This window comes from Piliocolobus tephrosceles, chromosome 8 (genome assembly GCF_002776525.5).
Source record: "Piliocolobus tephrosceles isolate RC106 chromosome 8, ASM277652v3, whole genome shotgun sequence".
NCBI lineage: Eukaryota > Metazoa > Chordata > Mammalia > Primates > Cercopithecidae > Piliocolobus > Piliocolobus tephrosceles.
The window spans coordinates 97833823-97849567 of NC_045441.1; the positions used below are offsets into that span (position 1 = coordinate 97833823).

Here is a 15745-nt window from a genome sequence, read left to right on the forward strand (position 1 = left end):
TTGTGACCTTAGTAACAGCCAACGGTACTGGCAAGTAAGAACCTAACAGACCAACTAACAACTGTAGAAGACAAGATCAACAAAGAAATGGACTGACAGGTTCTTTAATGGAGAACTTGCATATGAGAGAATTAGAAGAGATTGCTGGAAAAGAGGTGAAGCTCTCAACTACTTTTACAAAATAAGGCCCTCTTTGTAATTCTTGTAAAAATAAAATATGGGCTGGGTGCACTGGCTCACACCTGTAATCCTCAGCATTTTGGTAGGCCAAAGCCAGTGGATCACTTTAGGTCAGGAGTTCAAATCAGCCTGGCCAACATGGTGAAACCCCATCTCTACTAAAAATACAAAGAAAAAAAAATTAGCAAAGCGTGGTGGTGCGCACCTGTAATCCCAACTACTTGGGAGACTGAAGCAGGAGAATTGCTTGAACTTGGGAGTCAGAGGTTGCAGTGAGCCAATGCACTCCAGCAACCTGGACAAAAGGGCAAGACTCCATGTCAAAAAAAACAAAAAAAAAAAAGGAAAATAAAAATAAAATAAGAAGTAAAAAAAAAAAAAATCACTTTTTTTGGCAACTATTACAAGAGAAACAATATTTGGGTCAATTCTTTGTTCATTCTATAAATTAACTCAACAGATGCAAAAGTGATAAATTTTGTTAAATATTAAAATAAAATTAATTTCATTTAAATAATTAGTTTCTGTTGTTATTAAAATAAGGTCCAATTAAATTTTTTATGACTTATACAAAAGTTAGGCCCCTGTTTTAAACAGATTCACATTAAGAACACTTTTGCTACACCAGATATAATAAGGTAAATGAGACTGATTATTTTTGTAATTTCACTTATGTAAAAAGAAAAAGTAGATAAGAAAAAGACTGCAAATATTTATACTAGTAGTTGCCACTGGAAGATGAGATTGTGGGTGTTTGCTTTAAACAAAGGGACAGAATTAAATACTGTTTAAAACAATGCAAATATATTAACTAGTAAATACGATTTTTGAAATGTATACTAATATTTCATCAATGGATTGCTATTGATTTTCAATCTACCCACAGACAGTTAGAGAAAGAGAAACTTCTACTACCTCATTTAAGAAATATTTCCTGGATCCTCGGGAGGCGGAGCTTGCAGTGAGCTGAGATCCGGCCACTGCACTCCAGCCTGGGCCACACAGCGAGACTCCGTCTCAAAAAAAAAAAAAAATATTTCCTGGATCCCTACGATGTGCTAAACTCCATGACGACAAAATTTAATAACAGGCTATACTGATGCTTACTATGCGCCACTTTAACCCGTAAAATAATGCAGCAAACAAACTATTATCAATTTCCAGAGACTGAGAAAGATTAAGTAACTTACCCAATGGTATAAAACTAAATAGTAACTAAATCATCCTTCAAACAAAGACTGTCTACAAAGCCCATGCTCTTAACCACTTAGCTACATACTGCATTGGAGAGGCAGCCTTAAAATTACTTACACATTAGAAGAAGAAAATCAGCATGCAGAAAAGTACCAAAGCAACCAAGATAGGTGTGCTGATACAAGATTCAACACATGCTGTATGAGGCAGGAAAAACAAAAGGTTCAGGTTGGGTAAGAAAAGAGGGCGTCATAGACATGGAGAAGATGGAAAATGAGTTTCAAAGAACACACGAATTCCACAAGAAGAAAGAGTTGTTAGACCAAGCCTGTCCACCAGGCCGCATGCAGCCCAAGACAGCTTTGAATGAGGCCCAACACAAATTCACAAACTTTCCTAAGTAATTTTTGCAATTTTTAAAGCTCATCAGCTATCGTTAGTGTTAGTGTATTTTATGTGTGGCTGAAGCCAATTTTCCTTCTTCCAATGTGGCCCAGGGAAGCCAAAAGATTAGATACCCCTGTGGAGACCATTTGAGGCAGACAGGGTAATGTAATTTTCTGGAAACTACAAATATTATTTGGCCATTGCTCCCATCAAAATTTTGTAAACTTGTAGGAATAGAGATAAGATAGTCAAATGTTTGCTTATAATATTTAATGTTTAATTCAAGTACATACGTATTTAAATTCATGTTATAGAATATTTGGAAAAACTGTTTTTCCCATTGTCATGAAGCAAGTTTACTTCAAATGCTTTATCACATGCACCTTTATCATCATTGTACTCATCAGTAAAGCCATTTCTTTAGTCTAAAGTCAGTTTTCTGAAATGCAGCATTTTCACTTCTATGTTGTCTGTGATTGCGTGTGTGTGTGCATGCGCGTGCATTTTAAATATGTGTGGTATTGCCAAAGGAAGTGTTCCCCAGGTCAAAAATAACTACTCATTCTCATTCATGTCAGTTAGCTTTTCCGTTTGGTTTTATACACATACAAATATATCCTCTCTATATCACAATTACTTATTGTTTTGCTTTTTTATATGATCTATAAGGCATAAGAAACATTCAACATTTGAAACTGTGAGAAAAAAATAACAGGTGTTAAAATGTCTTTTAAAAAAACTATTTCTACTAGGGAACTCTACTAGTGAAATTACCTAAAACTAACAAAGATTGAAACCATTTCCATTTATGTTATCACAAAGAATTCTCGGTTATTCAAAATAAAGGCATTGAGATAGTTCCCTCTAATATGAAAGAGGTTGCACAGCGCTATTGTCCGGGGGATAATTTCTTGCGGAGAGGGGAATTCATTTATACTCTAGCAGTACTTCTATACTAACATCTATAGGTACATTAGAGGAAGAGCAAAAAGAAAAGAAACTTGAAATAGATCTGACTTAGATCTGTGGTTCTCAAACTTAGGTATATGTCAGAGTCTCCTCAAGACCTTGTTACACTACAACAAGGTGTAGTTTCTGGGTTCCATCCCTGCGTTTCTGATTCCATAGGAATGGAGTAGGGTCTGAAAAGGTGCAATCCTAACAAGTACTCGGGTGCTCCAGATGCCACACTCTGATCTTGATTATGCTAGACATTGTTCATCATATGAAGGGTTAATTTTATCTTTCAGGAGTTTAAGACAGGGAAATGACATTATAGGATTTGTGGTTTTTAAAATATCACTGACAACATTATGGACAGTAGTGTTTTCACATAACATATTTCATTTATTCTAATATGTATTTTTTCACATTCACAATTTCTGATAACAGAGTGCATCTTCCCATCAACAGTATATCATAGTTTAATTAGCAGGGATTTTTCTTTCTTGGTGGTGCATAAAATAATGGTGCAAATTATCATTTACAGGCAGCAGATCCACTGACATACAGTATTATCACTTCTGATATAATGGTACTGTGAAGGGGGAAAACAGGTTCTATTCCCATTTTACAGATAAGGAAATAGATTTCAGGACAATACAGGAGATAACACGCCTAGTAAATGACAGGTCCAAGATGAGAAATTCAGAAATTTTTGACACATAAAACAAACACCATTCCCCTCTTACAACAACGACCTGTAGTTCACTTGCCAGAGAGAAGACAAGAGCACACCAGTATACCCTAACCAACAACAGAGGCAAAGACAAGAGTCCATGGGTACCGGGTGTGAAATGCCAAATTTAAGTAATCAAGAAAAAGTGTCTCAAGATTTTTATTAAAAAACTAAATAATTGAAAAGACACAATGAACCACCTCCACAAATACAGAATCAAAAGACTAGTTTGAGAACACTGTTTCATACAGTGCTGAGAGATGCAGAACATGACATAACATCTCCAGAGCAATAGACATTAGCTGAAGGATTTAAATTATAGTTGGTGATACTAGGAAGTCAAGTTTGTGTAAAGATGGGCACTGGGCCTGGAGAGTGGCCAGAGGCCAGAATGCCATACATGACCAGCTTCCTGACAGATGACTAGAAACCCAAGACACTGTAGCAGCAGCTAATGCAACACCACCTCTCAAAAGCCCACAAACTTAGCTTCTGACCAAACCCTGTCTGGAAAGGTGTGATGTTCTAAATACCATTCTGTAGGCTGCCAGATGATTTTTTAAGTTGAAAAATTAAAGGAAAAATTAGAATAGAAAATCTAACCATTATTATTTGTCATAACATCCTGCATATTTCTACTCCCTACTGCAAGTCTACTAATAAAAGATTCACTAAATTATGCAATCTTCTCAGTACATTCTGAAAAGCACATTACACCTTTACTTGGCTTAATGACATGTTCTAATTCCTCAGAGAAGAATGTGCAAATATTCTTGTTCATCAAACAAATCTTCCTCACTAGAACAACTCAAAGCTCGGAGGAGCGAACAGTCTAAACTGATCATTGTTCTGTGGCCCAGAGAGTTTTCATCTCTAAAAGGAACTCTAAATACTACTTAAATCTCAAATTCAACTTCTAACTAGAAAAATGAAAAAATAAACTTAGAAAAGGCCACAAAGCTTTTGTTGTGACCATGATACATACTTTAAAACTTGAATACCTTCACAGATAAGCAGAGTTATCACAAAGACTGAATGGGGATAGGGTCTACAACCAGACATGAGACATCCGAGTGCTGTGGTAAAGCTGCAAGCCAAACACGAAGAACGTAAGGAAGCACCATCCAGGGCAATTAACTCAAGATATTTCTATTTTTCCTGCTTGGTTATAGGTGCATTATAAACATTTAAGTCTTAAGACTGATTTAGGGGAAAACATTTAAATGTTTATAAACAGGCAATAAAAGCAGCAGTAGAGTCTGACAATTATAGCACTAAAAAAGCTACAGTATTATTAAGTTTGACACAACTCATGAGCAAAATAACCTAGAGTTAAAGGCAAGGCATATATCTAAATTAGCTCCCCTGTCAAAATAACTATTCCATACTCCCCCAACCAGACAAATGACAAAAAGCTTCTAAGTAAAGGCTGAATCATGCAGGGTAAACAACAGCAAAGCAACATCACTTGGATAAACAACTAGCTGCAAAATTAACAATCATTTTTCACTTCAAGGCAGATGGACCTTGAAAGGTGATACTTGCCTCAAAGTCCTAACTGATCAATAGTCAAGGTAACAAAACCATCATCATCATCATCATAATCATCATCAACCCTTGGGTGAGAAAAGATGCTGAGAAAAGTTTGGACAGGAGTCAGCATAAAGCACTGCTTCCCACTCCAGGAGCCTCAGGAGGTACTGCCTGTCCTTACTCCCAGGCAGCCAAGGCAGAGGCCCATGGCCTAGGCTCAAGTTTGTTAACATGCCCACTGGTGGTGACTCTCCAAAGAAGTCTCGAGGTCACAAGCAGCAAAACTACAGGGGAAATTCACTGGAAGGACTCAGATTCAGTGGCAAGACATATCTAGCACCATGGTCCAGAGGCTGATCCAGTGGTGTGCCCACAGCTGCTGCCTCTCCCATTGCCTACTCTTTCATTACACAACCTACTTCAATCACTGTAACGAGAAAGAAAACAGCCAGTCAGCTTGTATTATTGGAACCCAGAAGCCTGAATGACAAGCTTCACCATTACACAGTCATGATTTCATTTTTGTTAAAATTAAATAATTTCTGATAATTTGTTGTTCTGTGTTTTGACTTTAATAACAAAATCATTACATTCAGTAGGAAATTAGAAATGAGCACAATGAAGAAAGTAACATCATTTATAACCCCACCACCTAGACTGAAATAACCACGACCATTCTGGAGCACATCCTTCTAAGCTTTCTTCCAAAATGGACATCTTGACAAGAGAACAAAGCACGAAGGCAGTAAGCAAACTTGAGGTCTACAGAGTCATTAAGCCGGGGCAGCCAGGTAAAGTTATCATCCAATACACTTCTAAGAATGAAGGGGCTTCATTCCACTTCTCCTAATAAGCAAGTCAAAAAAACACATATAAATCACAGCCATCCCTGACAAACCAGAGTGTACAACTGCCCTACATATCTGAACAGTCCAGCCTCCTGATTAGGAAACCCTACTTTAGAAATAGTCTCATTTATCAGAAGCTATAAATTATACATTCTTCCTATATAGCACAATTTAATCAGTTGTTAAAAAGTGCAACAAGAAGATAAACCTTCCTATATTATAGGCAACCTAAAATTTTTATGAAAAACTTCTTAAACAAAAGCTACAATTTAACATCAGAAAGCACAGACTATAGATAGCATTCCTTCCTTCCTGTTAAGTCAGAAAAAATTTCATTACAATTTATCTTTGCATAGGTCACTCAATAGAGAGAACAAAGGACGTTTTTCCTAAATTATCAAGGTATCACTGAGGCAGTTACAACTAGTCCCTCTCAACCAAAATAATGTATCTTTGTTTTCTCCTCCTGTAAGTGGGTCAGAGCCCTTACAAATGCTGGAAGCAGGAAAACAGCCTGAACATCAAAATATATTGTTTCAAACGTACTCCTAGGAGCCGACAAGATGTTCTGGGATGAGAACAAAAAAATGAAGCCATAATTAACAAAATCTGTTTAGATGGAGTCTGATTTAAAAATAATACTCCACAATATAAAGCAACAACAGAAACCCCACTAAAGTATGGAAAATCCAAGTCTAGATTCAAATACAGTGATACATGGTTGATAAGAATAAGAAAGCCAATTCTCTGAGCTTAACATTGATCCTTTTAAACTAGGATCTTCACAGCAGTGTCAGATTTGGCTTCCTGCCTTTCTCAGTAACTACTTACCTACAGGCTATTTTCTTACTTCTTTTCTCAAAATACTCTATTTTGAAGATGAATCCTGCGGAAATTCCCTATCTCCACTGATCAAATTCTATTTACAGCAGAATAACCTCTGGATCAAATACAGTGGGCACAATATAAAAGGTCTTAATCTGTTTAGGTTGCTATAACATAATACCATAGACAGAGTGACTTATAAACAACAGAAATTTATTTCTCACAGTTCTGGTGGCTGGAAATCCAAGATCAATGTGCCGACAGGTTGATTCTGGTGAGGGCTGGTTTCCTAGCTCACCGGTGGGGCCTTCTAGCTGTGTCCTCATGGTGGAAGGGGCAAGGGGCCTTTTCTCAGTCCTCTTTATAAGGGTATTCATCCCACTCATGAGAGCTATGCACTGGTGATCTAATTGTCTCTCCTAAAAGCCCCACCTCCTAATACCATAACATTGGGGGTTAGGAATTCAATGTATGAATTTTAGGGGAACATATTCAAACCACAGCATGGTCAAAAATAAAATTTATTTTTATCCTTTAATGGAGCAATGGTGAAATAATCGTTCTATCTGGAGGAAGTATGGAATGAACATATATTAAAACAATTCTTTAAATTGAGTCCTAAGAATGTAGAAAAGGTATAGAAATCACGTGATTTGTGTTTTCTACATATAAACCCTTCCTGGACAGAAATTAGGGGGCAGTGGAGGAGGAGAAGAAAAAGGAAAAAAATGTTTTTTAATTTTAAAGCCTAACCATAAATTGTAGTTTCAGAAAGTACAAGGAGAAGTGACACCAAACTTTGAACCTCACTAGACTCTAAAAATGGGAAGGTTTACACGTGATGAGAAAGAATTGCACTTTGAAATGGCAACTTTTACCATCAATTTTTTTCTGTTATGTTGCATATTAAATATGCTCAATTTATTACGGGCCTTCAATTTCCACAAATAAAATATTTGTCCAGTATATACTGAAATGCCTATCTACCAAATATTTACCAAAGTGCTTAGGGTGATTAATTAAAGTAACCTTTGTCGGTACCATGCCAGTTCACAGCCTGCAATGTTTTATTGTTATTATTCTGACTTCGTTTGCCTGCTTTTTAAAGAATGTTCCAGTATCATTTTTAAGAAACTGAAAGGAAGAGACTGAAAGCAAAAAGATGTAAGAACTCCTAAGTGAAAGCACAGAAATGGTGTCAGAAAGTAAAATAAATTAGCTTTAAAAGGGGCTGCATGGTAAGAAAAGGATGTAAACTTTTTAAATTTTGTTTCTAAGGAACTCTAATTTTGATGCCAAAATTAGATGGTGACATATTGAGGTAGATAACAGGACTGTAAAGCTAAATTTAGATGTTCCTTCTTTAAAGCATCCGCCAGCTCCTAGACCACTTATTGAATAGGTATCTTGTGCTAAACAGTTACGTACGTTATTTCAGTTAAAGCTCAAAATATGTATGCATTATAGAGAAACTGGACTCCGGAGAAGGTTACCTATTTGCCCTAGGTAAACATTAGTGACCAAGTTGATATGAAAATCCTGCCTGACTCCAAAGCATGTGATCATTCCTCTAAATCAAGTTGTCCCTCATACCATCCACCCCTCTTCAGTATCTACTTTATATGCACTGTCCCCTTAAATCCTCACAACCCTGTGTGAGGTGAGCATTATCATCTTTATTATAAAAATTAGGGAAACTAGCACAACGAGGTTAGGCAACTTGCCAGAATTTAGCTTCTGGTCCCTGACTCCAAAGTACATATATTCTTTCCAATATATTTTGCTGCTTTCAGCTCTAACAATCTACAAATCTATCTTCACGTGACCATCTCTTCCTTTACAGTAAACCATGATTCTGTGCAGGAAGATCGAGTCAGATGTAATATTTCATTACTACTGCAACTCTCATCTTTCTCCCTTCACACACTCCACATCACCTCTCCCAGCAAAATCACCAGACATCTTCTCATGGATTGGTATTACTATCAGCTACTCCCCCTACCACTCCTTTAGATGATCATAAACGCTGAAGAAAAGTAGGAGGAAATCTTCCCGCCAAGAAAAGGTCATTGGGGCCACTTTTACAGTCTGCCATATTCTACCTGATAATCTTACTCCAACAAGCCCGAGGACCAGGTCAAATTCAATATATATTTAAAGTAAAAATTTAAATATTCCCATTGTTATTTTGCTCTTATGTCATTATCAGCTGGTTGACGGCAGGCAACATTTCTAAGTCTGTGACTTCACCTATAAAATGAATATGATAGCAAATGACCCTTCAACCTTAGAGCTCAAAGTTAATCTAACGTACATCCCCTCTTCCTTTGCTTGCTTGTGAGAAAGAAGCTGAAAATTTGGCAGGGTGCAGTGACTCACACCAGTAATCCCAGCACTTTGGGAGGCTGAGGCAGGTGGAATGCTTGAGGTCAAGAGTTCGAGGCCCGCCTGGCCAACATGGTGAAACCCATCTCTACCAACAACACAAAAGTTATCCGGGGGTGATGGTGCACGCCTGTATTCCCAGCTACTCAGGAGGCTGAGGCAGGAGAATCACTTGAACCCGGGAGGCAGAGGTTGCAGTGAGCCAAGATCACCCCACTCCAGTCTGGCAAAAGGGCGAGGCTCCATCTCAAAAAAAAAAAAAAAAAGCAGCAGCTGGAAATGTATAGGCAAGAGCAGATAAACCTCGACAGTAAGTAAAGCAAGTGGTCATTATTAGGTTCTCCAATATACACAAGGACATACTCAGAGGCAGGTGTGCACGCACACGTCTAATCCGAAACAAGCGACAAAAACAATCTAGAGTTTATTCTTGCCAACCTGAAATGAATCATCTGTTTTTACCTCATCTGCATTCAAGAGAGGGCCCAGATTGATCCAAAAGAGCCACTGAATCATGCTCACTACTGAGTCTTGAGGCAAGCCAGCTCTCCAATCCTTAGAATGACCTCTGGCTTGACTGCAGCTATCAACTGAATATGAGGAATGGAAAGCTACAAAAGCCTAAAGCTTACCACAGAAGCAGCATTTCAAATATAAACCTACTTCTGTATTTTATTAATTCTGGTAGAAGGTAAGGCTCAAAAAGCCTGGATATCTTAACATTCTAATCTTTTTTTATTATTATTATTCCTTTTTAGAGACACGGTCTCCCTCTGTCACTCAGGCTGGGGTGCACTGGCACCATCCTAACTCACTGTAGACTCCAACTCCTGTATTCAAGTGATCCTCTCGCCTCAGCCTCCAGAGTAGCTGGGACTCCAGGCCCACTACCATGCCCACCTACTTTTCCTTTTTTTTTTTTTTTAATCTGTGTAGATACGGGGAATCCCTATGTTCCCCAGGCTGGTCTTAAACTCCTGGCTTCAAGCAATCCTTCCCCGTCAGCCTCCCAAAGTACAGAGATTATTTCCATGTGAGCCAATGCACCCGGCCTACATTTTAATCTTAATTCTCTAAATCTAGATGATGACACTTCACAGTTGAGGAGCCTGGGATAGGATCAAAGGTGGCAAGATCAAAATTAAAATCCTAAAGTCATTTGTAATCCCAGCACTGTGGGAGGCCAGTGCAGACAGATCACCTGAGGTCAGGAGTGCAAGACTAGCCTGGCCAACACGGTGAAACCCGGTCTCTACTAAAAATACACAAATTAGGTGGGCATGGTAGTGCATGCCTTGAACCCAGGAGGCGGAGGGTGCACTGAGCCAAGACTGCACCACTGCACTCCAGTCTGGGTGACAGAGAGAGACTCCATCTCAAAAAAAAAAAAAAAAAAAAAAAATCACATGCCAAGCAATCTTAACGAATGGTAAATTTAGGGCTGCGAAGAAAGTTGAGAATTATAATAGACTGAATTTGCAGCAAGACAAAAAAAAAAGTTTAATTTCAGTCACAAAGATGTTATTATCTCAAAACCATAACACAGTAAGTATCTGCAGCTCAGCAGATTATCTAAATTTACATGTGAGAAGTGGTATGAACAAAACTTACCAGTCCAATCCAGAGACCTTTGCCAAGAATTCTGGCTGCTGCCATCAATAAAATGGAAGAGAAACAGCCAAGGTAACTAAGCGTTAAGTCCCAACTCTGCGTTAAGTCCCAACTCTGCCATTAATAAGATGAGTGTGCCTCCAAGGTTCAGAACTTGGGGGTACTTCAAATATTGAGTAGGAACTTCTAGAAGGAAAGAGCTGCCATAAAGAAGACCCGCGAGGGCTGAAGAGCTGGCAGGGGTAGTGGGCCCAAGTCCCAACCGCTGGTCAGGAGGCTTTTCCAGGCCAACCAAAACCACCACAGTAGTTGGAGACCCCACTGAGTCCATGAGAACACAGAGAAGTTGGGATAAAACAGCTATAAAAAGAAACATTTACAAGTCTGTTCAGAAGGCAGTAAAACAAGAAGATACTGTCCAATATTTCCTAATAAAAAATACAGGGCCGGGCGTGGTGGCTCACGCCTGTAATCCCAGGCGTGGGATTTCGGAGGCCGAGGCTGGTGGATCATCTGAGGTCAGGAATTCAAGACCAGCCTGGCCAACATGGTGAAACCCTGTGTCTACCAGAAATACAAAAATTAGCTGCGCATGGTACCAGGCGCGCGCCTGTAATTCCAACTCCTCGGGAGGCTGAGGCAGAAGAATCGCTCGAACACAGGAGGCGGAGCTTGCAGTGAGCTAAGATCACGCCACCGCACTCCAGCCGGGGCGAGAACGAGACTCCCTCTCGGCTTGGGGGAGGGGGGGAATCCCACAGTTCCACGCGGCGCCAGACCCAGCCCTTCCGCCAAAGCCACAGTTGGAGAACAGCAGCCCTGGCTCTGCGCTACCCTGTGGCCATGGGCCTCAATAAGGGCCAAAAGGTGACCAAGAACGTGAGCAAGCCCAGGCACAGCCTCCGCCGCGGGCGTCTGACCAAACACACCAAGTTTGTGCGGGGCATGATCCGGGAGTTACATGGCTTCGCCCCGTACCAGCAGCACGTCAAGGAGTTACTGAAGGTCTCCAAGGGCAAATGGGTCCTCAAGTTCATCAAGAAAAGGGTGGGGGCGCACATCCGCACCAAGAGGAAGCGGGAGGAGCTGAGCAACGTCCTGGCCGCCATGAGGAAAGCCGCTGCCAAGAAAGACGGAGCCCCCTTCCCTGCCCTCTCCCTGAAATAAAGAACAGTTTGACAGGAAAAAAAATAAAATTAAATAATATATTCACACACACACACACAACTTTTTTTCTTAGTATTTCCTAACCAATTGGGAAAGAAATAAAAATCTGTATTCAAATAAAATTTGTATCTACTATGTAGACCAAAGAATGTGCTAGGCACCAGGAACGTGAACATGAGACAGTTAAAACTCCTTGTCTCTCGAGCTAGTGGAGTAAAAACCACTGAGTCTCAGTACAGAGGTCTAGACGGTGCTCTAGGAGGCAGCAAGACCCTATGCAGTGTGGTGGTAAGGGCAGCGTGCAGGCGACGTGGCATCTTCTCAGTGAGGTCCAGGCAGAGGGAAGTACACATTATGAAGATAAGAAGGGTAAAAGAGCCAGAAATGGCAGGATCAGTGAGGACTTTAGATAAAGAGGACCACCAGACTGTGAGCGACCTGTCTTAAGCTACATTAATGAGTCTCTTTTAGGAATATATTTCTGGGGATGATGCAAAGGGCGGAGGAACAGGAAGAGAGGCTACTGGCAGTCAGGAAAAAAACTGAACAACATTTGAGGGCGGAGACGAGGAACGACGGAATGAAAGCAGTAAAGCGAGTTCTGACGGAAGCATTTGGAGAGAACTTCTGCAAAGAAACCGGTAGGATCTGGTGACCAACTAGATGTAGACTATGCTGGAAAATGAGGAGATAGAGTAACTCGGGCTTCTGCATTTAAAAAACACTTTTTTTCCCCCTCAAGAGACAAGGTCTCTGTTGCCCAGGCTAGAGTGCAGTGGTTATTCACAGGCACAATCTTAGTGCATTATGGCCTTGAATTCCTGGGCTCAAGTGATCCTCCCACTTCAGCTGCCAGAGTAGCCACAACTACAGGCACACATCATCGCATCCAGCTGGCGACACTTTTAAAAATTAAAAAGCAGAGTGACAAAATTTTAGAGACAGAAGGGTCATCCCCAGGTCACCGCGAGGCAGGATAAAGCCTGTGGGCCCCACTGTTGTAGACCCTGGCAATTAAGAAGTAGCATGAGTAGGAAGCCTGGCAGAGAGAAGATAATGGCTCCAGCAGCTGCTGCAAAAAGGAAAGCTGGAAGATTACAAACATACATCGGCAAAAATTCTTACTATTTGTTAGGGTAAGATTAGGAAACTTAATTCTATTCTTACATAGACCTCACAAAATTTCTTGTTGCCTTCTACTTTCTTTCAAAGATATTTATGTTGTTCATTTAAACACATACACAGAAAGTTACACACAGGGTAATTTCTGTCACTGATCCTAGAGCCCCTAAGGACAGCCATAAACCAAAAGCAGTATTTATTCCCTCCCCCTCACCCTGCAACCACATTTTACAAGAAAGAAAACTGAATGAAGTACAGGCCATATGATCTTTCAGTACAATCAGGAAATTTTAGACAAATAATGAGTTTGTTTTAGGGCCAGTTATATTTGAGATGTCAACAGACATTTAGGTAGCGGTGTAAAGTAGACAGCTGGACATATACATCTGTGGCTCAGAATACACAGCTACAGATATAAATGTGGTAGTCACAAGCCCACAAATGGTCTTAACACCATGGAAACAGATGCGATCATCTTCAGAGAGAATGCAGATGAGAAGAGCAACAGACCTACGACAGTGACACTGAGGAAGGGCCAACATTTAGAAAAAACCAACAAAGAAACTGAGAGGTACTGCTTTTGGTTCAACTTCTATCTACTTCTTCACTAATCAAAGACAGAAACCTTTTCTATTAAAGCATATATATGTATTTTCAGTGCCAAATACCGAAGTATTAGAATACTGAAGACAATCAACCATAAATTTTAACAATTTTAGTAAGTTGCCAGCAGTTAGTGACAGCAATCTATCACTTTCCCTGAACTGTCAGAGAGAAAAGGATTCCACGTAAGTGACATATCCCAATAAAGGAAGCTTTTCCCTTTTTGTGAACAGTTCATAGCTCAAATTCTTCCAAGAACCAGGCAAGTGAGAGTGAAGCACTAAGATTCAGACAGTAAATGTTGGGTCCGAGTTCTACTGGAGTGGGCCTGTGCCTCCTAAGGGCATTCAAATTCAGTCTTCTGTAGAGAATACCTGAGGATCCTGGTACTTGCGGTACCATGTGAACTAGAAATCCAAACCATGCTTCCATGGGCTTTTTAACGACTGCACAAGGCTGCAAAATGACAAACTTTCTTATATTTATCATCTCCAAGGTCTATTCTCCAGCTATTAACCATTTCTCTCTATATACTAAGTCCTCATAAACTCTGTGTTGTAAAAGACACAATTTAAAAAATGATCGGTTCTGTGGCTTTGGGTAAGTGATCTCACAGCCTCAGTTTTTCATCTGTAAAATAGAGATGATTAATAATATTGTTATGAGGACTAACTGAAAGCGTGCGTAAAGAAGGCTGAGCACCCAGTGAAGGTGAGGTCATTAATGAAGGATGAGGAAGAGGGAAAGAGAAGGTGAGTAAATGATGATGTCCTTTAAGTACATCACTGATGATCAAAGTGCCAATAATGCCTACACAACTACAAGTAACACCAGAGTGTCATACGTACCAAAACACACACACACACACACACGTAAGTTATACCTTTTCTTGGTTTCTAATTTAATTGTTCAAAGTTTTTAACTATTAACTGAAGAAAATATGACAATTAAATGGTACCTAACAAAATGTGTCATTAAAAAGAGGTTTAATTCTTGGTATTTTAATTGACTGTATTAACCACCTTTTTTAAAAAAAACTTTTTTATTTTTATAGAGATGGTATCTCACTATGTTGCTCAGACTGGTTTTGAACTCCTGGGCTTAAGTGATCCTCTTGCCTTGTGACTCCCAAAGTACTGCGATTATAGGCATGAACCGTCATGCTTGGCCTTAAAATCTTTTTTTTTTTTTTTTGAGATAGAGTTTCACTCTTGTTGCCCAGGCTAGAGTGCGATGGTGCGATCTCGGATCACTGCAACCTTCACCTCCCGGGTTCAAGCGAATCTCCTGCCTCAGCCTCCCAAGTAGCTGGGATTACAGGCATGCACCACCACACCCGGGTAATTCTGTATTTTTAGTAGAGATGGGGTTTCTCCATGTTGGTCAGGATGGTCACGAACTCCTGACCTCAGGTGATCCACCCACCTCGGCCTCCCAAATTGCTGGGATTACAGGCCTGAGCCACCACGCCTAGTTGGCCTTAACAATCTTTTAAATCATCTCCTGAAAAGGTTGCTACTACTGAAAGGAAACAAATTTTATAGTCCTAAAAAGTGAGAGTCACATTTATATTTAAACACCAGCACCCTTGCCTAAGAAATCACACAGTTCTCTTCAGACAGAAAAGAACTGGGCTAGGCGTGGTGGCACAAGTACTTAATTCCAATACTTTAGGAGGCTGAGGAAACAAGACTGTTTAAGTTCAGGAGTCTGAAAGCAGACTGAGAAACACAACGAGATCCCATCCTTATGAAAAATTAAAAAAAAAAAAAAAAAAAAAGGCAGGCATGGTGGCGTGCACCTATAGTTTCAGCTACCTGGGAGGCTGACGTGGGAAAATCTTTGAGCTCCCGGGTTGAGGCTGCAGTGAGCTATGATCATACCACTATACTCCAGCCTGGTGACAGAGCAAGACTCCGCCTCTTAATAAAAAACAAACAAACAAACAAAAAAGATTTGAAACTGAAAATTCAAAGGTTAAACCAAGCTGGTCTAGAAGAGGGTGGAAAATAACAAAACTGTCAATTCTGTCCATGTGTGCTAGTTACATTTGTTCTATTTGATGACCAAGGACATCACACCGCGTCTCTCAGCCTTCTTAAAGTATATCAATGGAAGTGACTGGAGAAAAGACATGAAGAGCACATCCTGTTCCACACATCTGCAGCTTGATGTGGGCCACCTTGTACATACAAACAATGGAGATCTTTGT

General features: G+C 39.9%; 1 protein-coding gene and 1 pseudogene across 9 annotated transcripts in view; one reads left to right on the forward strand and one right to left on the reverse strand.

Moving 5' to 3' along the window:
• SRPK2 (SRSF protein kinase 2) overlaps positions 1 to 15745 on the reverse strand; it is a 296676-nt gene that overhangs the window by 130913 nt on the left and 150018 nt on the right. The window lies entirely within an intron of this gene.
• Positions 9627 to 11808, forward strand: LOC111526670 (annotated as a pseudogene).